The sequence below is a fragment of the Pinus tabuliformis genome, chromosome Q, assembly GCF_031772625.1.
Source record: "Pinus tabuliformis cultivar Carrire ecotype Pingquan chromosome Q, CPIR1, whole genome shotgun sequence".
Taxonomy (NCBI): domain Eukaryota; kingdom Viridiplantae; phylum Streptophyta; class Pinopsida; order Pinales; family Pinaceae; genus Pinus; species Pinus tabuliformis.
Window position 1 is genome coordinate 1,042,332,484 of NC_142296.1, and position 6,131 is coordinate 1,042,338,614.

Genomic DNA, 6,131 nt, shown 5'->3' on the forward strand with positions numbered 1-6,131 from the left:
TTCCTTAGGCATTGCATTCCACATTAAAGGTTTTTCTAAAGTTTCGTGTACCTAGTATCAGAGCTTAACACATTGCCTCTATAAGATGTTCAAAGGACTTAGTTGATTCTGTAGTAAAAAAAATGCATATTTCTTTAGTAGTGTTGTTAACTATTCTACTATCCTCCCATAATTCATAACAAACTTGCCATAATACCCTATCAACCTAATAAATCCTCGAAGATGCCTTAAGTTTGGTGGTATTTTCCATTCCTTGATGGATTTTATTCTGTTAGGGTATAACTTAATGTCCTCGTGGGATACAATATGACCCAAATATTCTACTTCTTGTACCCCAAAGGAACATTTTGAGAGTTTTGCATAAAAATTTTACTCCTCCAATAGTTTTAGTACCCTGTCAACATGTTTGTTATACAAAATCTATGACTGTGGATAGAAGTATCTTCCCTAGACCTAGTGGCCTAGTCTAGAACAATAAAAAACAAACAATATAATGTTTCCCTTAAAGTAATTGAACAATGAGATGAGGCTTACCTAGAATCCACCAGAAACTTCACTCTCTTCTTGGCTTGTACATTCCAATCCTAGCTGTGTTTTCTATAATTAGAACCTGCACATACAATCACAACAAACGAAAGATCTAAGACATCTATGTAGCATTATACAATAAATTTATTCAATGGATAAGAAAAGCATTGAAACTTATGAATGTAAACATCATATATAGGAAAACAATGTACTCTTTGTATTAATAGAAATGGAGTGAGTTACAACCAGATATAGGAGTTGATCATGTAGAGAACTCCCCAAGTTGACTTGTCCTTCCTTACCATAAAACACACATCTATGTCACCTGAGTGCATGGAATGATGACTCTCTTAGATTTAGGGCAACAACATGAGAATAATCAATCTAAAAAATTGAACCCCTAGCTTATGGATGGAAGTAAATGTATAAGATAGGATGGTAGTTTAGGAATTCTTATCCATTTACCTATCTAGGCTTGAGATCCACTCTTGGTAGGAGTATGAGCTCAAGGGATAAGAGCTGAAATATCCAAGGTAGAATTAGATAGGATTCAAAGTTCTTATCTAATGTAAGAACTTGAAAAACTCCTGAAAGCTTTGGGAAGAGGAAGCTTTAGGGTTTTTTATCTCTCCTGAATTTCTAGAATCAACACACCCTGAGCAAGGGATAACTTTCTAATTATCCGTTTAGGTGCAGAATGTAACAACCCACACTAAACACAAGTCCCTAACGGAAAAATGTGTGTTGGGCCTTAAAAGCATGGAAATTAAGTAGTTAAGCCCATAAACTCTAGGATCTAGGAGATTCATTCCAAGGTATTTGCATATGGATAACGAAAAAGTGTTCATGGATGTTGATTGATCTAGTTTGCAGGCCTATTCACTAGATGTGACAAAATCGCATATAAGAGATTTCCCCCTAAAGTGAAAAGTCAGAAACAGTGGTTGATGAGTGAAGTGCTTTACTTTGTGACAAGTCAGAAACGATTTATATCATCATCTATTACAATACATTTAAGTCATGACATATTTGTAGAGGGGGGGCATATCCATGCTTAACACATAAGATAACATTACATCTACAATGATTAAAAAAACGAGTCCACTGATGACAAAGGGTATACCCATGATTAGATGACTCTATTATCACAACCATCATGATTTGTAATCTTTCATTAATCCTAAAATTGTAGCCCGTATATACGAGACAAAATCTAGGGTCTTCGGTATCATTCACTCCATGGTCCAATCTTTGATTCTAACCATGTGAATCAATGAGTTGAGGTTGAACATGGTAGACACCATCTAACTCCCTACTAATGATGTAAGTCATTAAAAACCACGAAAAAAACATCGATGATGTTAATGGACGTCAAGGTACTATAGTACAATTTGTATGGTGTGAATGAATCAGTTGAAGTTGAACACCACACAGAGTCTGTCAGTCGAAGGTAAATGATGAAAACATGTCACTAAGAGCGAGGAAACATGTCATTGATGTATTCAAGTACCAAGGTACTAGAAGGTCTTTCTAAGTAAAATTCTGAGATAATGAGCTTATGTCAACAGGAAGAGACCTGTCGCAGGAGGGCCTTGATGTATCCCGCATCAATGACACTGAATGAGTATCATGATTTGAGACAGAATCATATGGATACAAAACAGGATGAGGATTGACATACGTGGAATGAAGGTGTTAGTGTCTGTTAGTATTGCCCATCACTAGTGATCAAATGTGGTCTTTCAAAGTTTCTTGATAGGGTCCAAGGTCAAATTTTTATGGTTTAAAAGGATTTGAAATAAAAATTGGATCACTGGTTAGTATGTCTAGGTATGTTACTACTCGCTCCATTTCATGGTCTAATGCCATTTTGGTCCTGTTATCACTCATGATGATGAGTCATTAGTAAATGTCTTGATCACCATCTCAGTCTCATCTCATGGTCATTTCATACTCCATTAGATGTCATCAATAGGTCAAGTCATCAAAAAGGTCGAAAGAGTCATAACATCAGTGATGGTTAATAACTATGGGAGTAGTAATTAGAGGAAAAAATGTGTTCAACGAATTTTAGCTTGTTTGAAGATCCCCATTCATACTTCATATAACTCCCACAATTTTCCCTCATAAATCCCCTCATTCCATCTAAAACCCCTTTTTCCTTGAGAAATCCTTAAATCCTAAGTCAAAACACATTTTTCCCTTGGAAACACTCATATTTCATATTAATTCCCAAACTCTAGCCTTATCCCAAAGTCACTTTGAATATTCGTTTAATCACATTTCCATTGTTATACATTGAAACTTTAGCCACACCCATTCAACTATATTGAAATCTCTTCAAAACCCGCAACCCACAACCAGAGCATATTAGATAAACAATGAAATAATGCTCCTCATCCCTTCCTAATTGCGATTATGATAACCCACAATCAGTCCCTTCCCACATCCAATAATCGGCTCCTCATCCTGCAATAACTCTCGCTCACTAATAAGCCCTGCACCGATACACCCCGCACTAATATGTCCTGGCCCCCAGCTATGAGTCCCGAGCCCCAGCTATGAGTTCTGGATATGGCTATGAGTCCCGGCTCCTGATTACGATAAGTCCTAGCCACTGGTGATTGCATCAACTTTGAGTTCCTCCCCCTCAAGGTCTTCCTCCCATTTGCGATTGTGATGTGGAAAGCCCTAGACCGATCCGATATATTATAAAATGGTTCTTGATAAATTATCGGGTCCGACCCGTCAGCAAAACACTATGGAACATGGTTTAGAGCCCCTCTCCCTATTGCGATTGTGATATATAATTGGCCCAGATCAACAACCTAGATATCATTAGCTTGGATCAGACAATTCAGATCAACGACTCATATTTCTTCCCAATAGTCAATATCAGTTAAGTTTTTCATGCCCTCGACCATGATTTTTCAATGTCTTTTATGTAATTTCTCAATTGAAAGACCATGAAATCCATTCACAGAGCACCATATCACTCATTTCACTGCCACTCGAAGGACAATGAAGAACTTTTCATCACAATTTAAGGAGCAAAAGGAGCGAGCATTGCACATTCTTTACAACAACTTTCAGAATAGAATCCAGAAAAAATGGAATAGAAACATGGTTCATCAGTCAACAGGATTTAAAAAAGTGTCTATTCGAGGCCTAAGTTACACCAGAATGTCCATAATAGCACCAGAGCTTAGCCAAATGATATTTTTAGTAGTTGTGATCCATTTTTATGATTTTTTGTAACAAATATTGAGATCTATTTCAAGATATTTTTCTATAAACCATTGTATAAATACTTTAGGTTTCAAAGTATTAGGTGTTGGACATGAGTGAGTGAAAGGCTTGGAGCTTGTACTTATCAAGTTTTACATGAAATAAAAGGTCAATTGCAGCTAGTATTTAGGAATTCTTGTGATATGAGTTCATGATAATGTTTTCCTTCTGTTAATAGCTTATATGAATGATAATTCATCTCCTTTCAATATCTATGCTTTTTAGTGATTTTACTAGGATTTTTTAAATAGAATTCTTAAATTTAAGCTTTGTTTTGTTAGGAATTTCATGTTAATGTTACCTATCTTCTGATAAGTGAATTCATGCTTGCCATGCTCATTTTGAATCTTTGCTTTTCCACCCTACACTACATCAAAAAAAAAGTATCACAAAATCATACCTACCCTGCTCCTGTTTATCTCTTGCAACTGAACCCTTGAGACCTGACATAGTTCCTTGATTTTGACTCTTGATCCAGCAAAGCCCTAAATTTCAAAACCCTAGAGCTGAAATAGACCTAGCCTAATATTTTATCCTACTCAAGACATCACTGGATGTGAGCTCATAGAGAGAGCCCTCTCTTGTTTGGTAGGGCTAGTTGTTGAACCCTCAGTGGTTTGAGGTTACCTTCATCGATCTCCTTTCTCAGACTTGGGATATTGTGGAGGATAAAAAAAGGCTTAAGAGTATTGTAGAAAATATTCACTGAATAACTTCTCTTGAACACATCAGGGACACTAAATGGAGTTAGAATCTTTGACCCAAAACTAAAAATAGAGGCTTTAAAATGGTGTGATGGACCAAAATACAAGCATATTTCTCAACCAAACAACCACAGAGATTAAGTGGAAGAGTTTCATTTTCAAGAATGATTTGTTGCTTTTAGCAAGTGAAGTACCCTATTTTCCCAATTTCCCCAACCATTGTTGGTCAATACCTTTTTATTTTTTTAATAAGTTTGAGGAGGATGACATCTGCTTGATATGCAATTTCATCCTTCAGATGGATCCCTCTAAGCATGTTTAACAAACACTGAGAAGGAGTGGTTCGGTCCCATCTTGATCGATGAGCTTATCATTGTTTGATGTTTTTACGAATCCAAAGAAGGTCTAACTCGACTCCTTTTTCATGTTTAGAGAGTTTGAAAAAGAGGTGATAAAGAAAAATTCAAAGGTTACTTTCCTTAAATAATCTCGAGTCTGAAAAGGTAGTGTTGGATCAAGGGGGCCTAACCTAGGTTCAGAGTTGTTTGTACCAACCAACAAAACCCTAACTGCAGGCCCTTTCAGGAAAAACCTGCATAGCACAGGCTACAGTCTTACCCAAATTAGTATCGAGGGATGCTAGAACTAGGTTTCTGCATTCAGGGACATGTGATAAATGACTCTTAGGCTCTGACAATTCAAATCTGCCTTCCCGTAGATCGGTATTCTTCTAGGGCTCGTCACTGTAACTAAGTTAAATTGGCTTCTATACCTTCGTGAAGGCCTACGATCAGTCTTTGTGGACCTTAACCAGACGACTTATTTACTTTCGTGCATCAATAAACAACCATAGATATGAGTTCACGCTGATCTACTTAATTCATCAGACATAATGGAAATACCTTTTAACTTTGTGAAAATAGATAACTACTCATATCATGCATAAATAAGAGAGATCCAGTGACTTCGTGCAACATTCATTCATTGTTTCATAAAAGCATATTATTAAGCGACAAAACATAGCATAAATAGATTCGACATTAATGCACAGTACTTCTTCAAAATTAGTCTTTATTGATCTTCAATATTCAGATTACAAACTCTTCTACCCTGCACACTCAGCTGTAGGGGTCCACGCACTCAGCTACAGACTTACAAGGGCCTCCTACGCACTCAGATGAAGGAGCCTTCCCGTTCTTGCCTAAGTGCAGGAAGAAGAGCCTTCCCGCCTTAGTACTTGCCCAAAATATTTCTTATCTTTATTCTTTGCTACAGACCATGGGTGAGTCTTAAAATTGACTTAACTATCTATCCAAAGAAGGGGCTAAGACCCCTTTGACACCTATCTATCTACGCGCTCTGCATCCACATATCATGGAGACTTTACATATTTTACAACAACATATACAAAATTTGGGTTAAATAACCCCAAAACGGACCCTAAGGACCCTATCCCAATAGGCTCCCAACACAAATATCCTGAATCACCCTCGAGCCACTCAATTGGCACTGTGATCTTGTTGCGAAGACCACCCAACTCAACCCACATCACTGCAACTTCAGCAACACTTTGTGTGGCTGCCTCTTGTACCTCTTCGACCAATTTCTCTA